The sequence below is a fragment of the Trichechus manatus genome, unplaced genomic scaffold (genome assembly GCF_000243295.1).
Source record: "Trichechus manatus latirostris isolate Lorelei unplaced genomic scaffold, TriManLat1.0 scaffold00117, whole genome shotgun sequence".
Taxonomy (NCBI): domain Eukaryota; kingdom Metazoa; phylum Chordata; class Mammalia; order Sirenia; family Trichechidae; genus Trichechus; species Trichechus manatus.
Genome location: NW_004444053.1, coordinates 4697365 through 4703581, shown reverse-complemented (window position 1 = coordinate 4703581; position 6217 = coordinate 4697365).

Below are 6217 nucleotides of genomic sequence, written 5' to 3'. Positions count from 1 at the left end.
TCTCAGAACTCAGTAACTAACCTGAGCAGTAGTTCACATGAAACATTACAACAGCATAAATCAACTGAAAAAGTGAACAACCTGTGGTTAGTTACAAACAATAAAAATAAAAAGGTTATATTCATTGTAAAAAATGTTTTCAATGGCAGAAAACATGATAAGAATAGACAATTTAAATCAAGTTTTAAAAAATAGATACAGGCCTAAGAACAGCCACACATACAGTTTTTTAACCAAGACTTCTGGATTCAGTGGATAAAAGGTTTTCAGTCTACTTGACAAGTTTACAAGGTTTCTAAAGGGCAAAATAAGCCTGGTATCTTTTTCAGTGTTATTATTCTTCTGTTTCTGGCAGGACTTGAAAAAGAAAGGTATTTGCTAATGGAAATAGAGCAGTAATTAAAAGGTGAGAACTTTTTTCTTGATACAGCAAGAATAAAATAACACAATCAAGAAAAAATATACTGTGGCCAAAATTGTGGCTTAAGAAAAATTATCTATAAAGATTTTCCATAGATAAACAAGAATTTCTAGAAAAGACAAGGGACTAGAATCCCCTGAACCAAGCAGATCTATAGATCAAAGAGTAAGAGGAGAAAAATAGGGCACTGGTCCAGGTCAGGAGCTTACGTGTGTAGTTGTGGAGGCCCTGAGGCCGAAGTGTGGAATTCCAGCTTCCAGATGACAGCTGATGTGAGTTCTGCGCCATTACCCTGAAATCTAGGACTTCCATTCCCTGTTGTCTGATGTAAACCTCCACTGTGTCACCATCTGATTCTGCCTGTTCCTGAGCTCCTTCCTAAGATCTATGCAATCACCTGTGTCCTGTGCTCTGGACTTGTGTCATTCTGGAGTGTTCTATTCTCTTTTGGGACTGAGTACAATGTGTTTAAAAAAAAAAAAACTTCATTGATTTCTGCTTTTCTGGTTGGAAAAAATGCAAATGGTAGAGGAATGAGAATGGGTGGATAGTAGTAAGGGGCATTAAATCTGCCTGTAATCACTGTAATCACAGGTGCCTTGTTATGACTGATTTATGTTTGGTCAACTTAGAAAATGTTTTTACCGAAACAATCCAGTCCTAATTCATAGAGCTGTGTAGTCTTTTACCCTCAATCTGACTTAAACTACTAACATGATTTAAGCTCTGTAATGAACACATTGCCCAAGGCAAGGACTTAAAGTGAGAGTCAAGTCTTTTACAAAGTGTACTTTCTCACCCCCTGTCACTTCTCCAGTTACCAAAGCTTTTCCAACCTGTCTGGACCTTCGGGGGCTGGGGCATAAATCAGGAGAAATGTGGTTGGAAATGGCTTCCTTTTCTTCAAAGCAACATGTACCCACCTCAATGGAGCATTAGAAATCCATAATGGTACATGTGGTTTCCATTTTGCCAAGGAAAAGCCAGTCCTAACTGCCCCAAACTGTCTCTGATGTATGACATCACAGACTGTCATTTGGAAAAAAAAAATGAAGAAGTCCCAGGGTTAAAATTAAGAAGAATATTTCTAGAATCACAGATTGTTTCTTAATCTGATAGAGAAGAGGCAGATGGTATGGGAAATGTATGGTGGCTTGGCATGGTCTCTGAAGGAGAGACTCTGTTATGAGATTTCTGGACTTCAAATACCACTATCCTTTTGGGACTTTAAAACTCCTCTGAGGCTGTTCCCAGCCTGAGTAAGAATGGTCACGAGAGGCCTGGGAACAAACACAAAACATGCAACCTTGAGGCAGCAGCAATATGTTCACAATTTTCTTTTCTTTTTTTCCTCTCTCTCTTACTCTCCATCCCTCCCTCCCTTCCGCCCTTTTATTCCTTCTTTAATACCTTTATTATCTATTATCAATGGTTTGACTTTTATTTTTGAGTTATATGGTATACTTTTCAGCATGCTGGACAGGTGGAAAAGGTTGATAAGTGATCCATATTTTTCAAATGTTTTCTTCTGGCTCCATTGGTTTTTTTCCCTCTAAGATTATTATTATTATTTACTACTGTTAGTTTCCATCAGTGGAGAGTTGCATTGATGTTCATAGACAAATGGTTTAACTGTTATGATAAATGGATCTTTAAGTGTCATTGGGGAGTTATCTAGCAAATAGGAAGACCAAGGACTCGTGAGAAGACATTCATCAAAGCTCCTTCCAGTGAGTATACCAAGACGTATATGTGTGAGCCCTGTCCTGCAAAGAACTGCAGGCTAGTGGAGAAAAGAAAAAAGAAGAGAACCAATGTTTATTGAGCACCAAATATTCATTAACTTGTTCAATAAGGCTTTATTGAGCACCTCCTATGTGCTACGAATTCATCTAGGTGACAAAGATAAAGCAGTGAATAAGAGACAAAAGTCCAGCCTCACTTTGCAGTATAAAGGACTAGGCACTTTGTAGATGTAACTTTATTTAATGCTCCCAAGAACTCTGCAAACTTGATATTATTATTACCAGTGTGCATGTGAGAAAATATAAAACTTCAGAGAGGCTCAATTAGGGAAACAGCCCGGATTTCAAACCAAGTCTGTCTAATTCCAAAGCCTAGATGCTCACTATTATACCACATGGCCTTTAAAGACTAACGGAATCATAAGAGATAATCATAGGGCAAGGTAGACTAAGTGCCAACTGAGCAGCATCCTGAAAAGAGAGCCCTGGCAAAGGGCTGAGTCAGGCCGTGAGTTTCATGGAGGCACCACGTCTGAAGGATGGACAGGGCTTGGGCAAGGAGAGAGAGAGGGGCACACGTGCACATGAAGGGCAGAGGGAGACATGTACCTGGCCTGCTCAGGGAAAATGAATAGAAATGGCTTCAGTGAAAGGAAAGTATAATAGTTTCCTGTGGCTGCTATCACACAGTATCACAAACTGTGTGGCTTAAAACAACAGAAATGTATTGTCTCACAGTCTAGAGGCTAGAAATTTGAACTCAGGCTGCCAGCAGGGCCGTTCTCTCTGAAGCCTCTTGCCTAGGATCCTTCCTTGTCTCTCCCAGCTTCTGGTGGTTGCAGCCACTCCTTGGCTTGTGGCAGCATCACTCCAGTCTCTGCCTGTCTTCACAAGGCCATCTTCCTTCCGTGTCTGTCTCTCCTCCTCTTTTGATAAGGACAACAGTCATATTGGATTAGGGCCCACACCACTCCATTATGGCCTTATGTTAACTAATTACATCTCCAAAGACCCTATTTCCAAATAGGATCACATTCACAGGTACTAGGGGTTAGAATGTCAGCACATCTTTTGGGGAGTTGTATTAGGTTCCTAGTGCTTTTGTAACAGAAATACCACCAGTGAGTGGTTTTAAAGAACAGAAAGCTATTTTCTCGGCCTTTAGGAGGCTGGATGTCGGAATTCAGGGCACTAGGTATAGTGGAAGTCTTTCTCGCCTTTGGCTCGGGGGAAGGTCTTTGTCTCAGCTTCTGCAGCCCCAGCTTTCATCGGTTTCTTGGCAGTCTTCACTTGGCATACAACTTGTTCTTGCTTCTGTGTCTAATCTGCTCTTTTTATACCTCAGAAGTGATTAGGTTTAGGACACACCCTACACTGATATGGCCTTATTAACATAACAAAGAAGACCATATTTCCAAACGGGATTACATCCACAGGTATAAACCAAAAACCAGAAAACCAAACCCGTTGCTGTGGAGTTTCCTCCACAGGTATAGGGGTTAGGATTCCAACATGTATTTTAGGGGAAGACAATTCAATCCACAACAGGGGCACAATTCAACCCATAAAACAAAGATTCTCAAGGAGAGAGTCAGGAAACTAAGCCAAAGAGGGAGATCTGGGATAAATTATGATAGGATCACCATGAGTCAGAATCAACTTGACAGCAACGGGTTTGGTTTTTTTGGTTTGGACATCAAAGTTTGAACTGCATCTCAGGGCAGTAGAATATGTAGAATGTTGGATGTAGACATAATTATAGTAGATGTCCTCCTGCTCTGTTATTTCTAAGAGATTTTTACCTTTCATTATCTGTGAGATGGAACCTTGGTGGCATAGTGGTTAAGAGCTTGGCTGCTAACCAAAAGGTCGGCAGTTCGAATCTACCAGCCACTCCTTGTAAACCCTATGGGGCAGTTCCACTCTGTCCTGTAGGATCACTATGAGTTGTAATCAATTCAAGGGCAACGGGTCTTTTGGGTTTTATCTGTGAGATAGAGGATAATCTTGGACATATTTTAGACGATTTTAAGAACGACCAACTAATAAGAACATTGGTAAATGTTGGAGAAATGATTAGATTTCCATTCTGGGTATCTTTTTTAATACCCACTCAGATTCTTCTTTGGGTGGGCTGGTGTTCATATAACTGGATACATGAGTATTTAGCCAATAAAACTAGTTGAAGAATGTGAGAAATTTATCTACTACATGAAGTCATTGTTTCATATTTGCCTGAAGCTCCCAGTGGATTCTGAGCACCAGATTTTTGTTCCCCTCTGCTTTCCACATTGCTCTTTCCCATGAGGAGATTCTTTTGATATCAGCATGGGGTATATGGAATTCTTTGAGGGTGAAAGGTGTTCTTTCTATTATAGTAACTTTGTATTTAACTGCTTCATTGCCATACAGAAGCTGCTAACAGTACAATACAATTAAAAGGGCCATACCAGATTTGCTTTTTCATTTTCTTTCGGTGGGGCAAGTTTGAGGAGCAAATTTGTTGAGCAGCTGGAATTGTTAAGGTCACACTAACACTGAGAAAATAAGGTCCTGACATCCACATACCCAAAATTCTGAATAATTCTGGGCTGCCTCCAATGCTGAAAGCCATTTCTCCAGGCTGTTCATTTCTTCCTTTCTTTCTCCCACATTGGTTTCTGGCTTTTTCTTTTTTTCTTATGAGCAAATTCTGTGTGGATTTCTACATTTTGCCTGCTACAATGCGAACAGTTCCTATGGTATAACCTTTAGGTCAACTTTACCAAGCATTAATTGCTCAGTCTGTTTGGGAAAATAAAAATCACTTTCTTCCGTCTAGGTCTTCTGTAATTGCATGAATTCTCTGATTTACTTGCCTCTGCAAATCTATCCCAAGGTGCACTGGCTGCAGAGATGGAGGGGATTTTATTATATATTCCCTGCTGAAATAGTGACCTGCAGATAATGATGGGGAAATCAACTTTGATCGCTGTGCTTTTCCTTTTGTCTAATTTCTTCTGAACTTTAGACTGTAACTTTTTTTTTTGACTGGATAGCCCCGGGACATATTGGAGTCTGACCAAGGGGGTGCCAAGACCTGGATTTTCACACCATGAAGCTGGTAACAGTTTTGACTTCAATGCCTTGAAAAGTAGGTGATTTCAATTGCCCTGTTTCCTTTCAGGGGAAAATGCTTTCTTTGCACCTAAACAATCTTCCGGTGTCTTTGACTGACAAGCATATTGTTATGATTATGACTGGACTGCTTGGCTCCTGCAGGGATAGCACTTAAAACGGCCTGAGACTGGCACAAATCAAAATATTCATCAACTTAAACTATGTCAGCTAAAATGGAAAAGCCAAAATTGTAGTGTTTTTTATCATGTCAGAAGTCCATGAACACAGAGCAACACAGCTTAACTCCTTCTCTGCCTAGAGAAAATTCCAAGCATGCTGCCTAAATGAAGATACGCGGATATTTTTTCAAAATTATATCAACCTAGCATAAAACGCTTTATATTTCTCCCTTCACAGTGCCCATTGATTGTTGTTGTTGTTAGGTTCTGTGGAGTCGGTTCCAACTCATAGAGACCCCGGGTACAACCGAACGAAACACTGCCCGGTCCTGCGCCATCCTCACAATCGTTGTAATGCTTGAGCCCATTGTTGTAGCCACTGTGTCAATCCATCTCATTGAGAATCTTCCTCTTTTTTTGCTGACACTCTACTTTACCAAGCATGATGTCCTTCTCTAGGAACTGGTCCCTCCTGATAACATGTCCGAAGTATCTGAGACGAAGCCTCGCCATCCTCGCTTTTAAGGAGCATTTTGGCTGTACTTCTTTCAAAACAGATTTGTTCATTCTTCTGGCAGTCCATGGTATACTCAATATTCTTTGCCAACATCACAATTCAAAGGCGTCGATTCTTCTTTGGTCTTTCTTATTCATTGTCCAGCTTTCCCATGCATATGACACTACTGAAAATACCATGGCTCAGAGCCCTGGTGGCGCAGTGGTTAAGAGCTGGGCTGCTAACCAAAAGGTCAGCAGTTAAAATCCACCAGTTG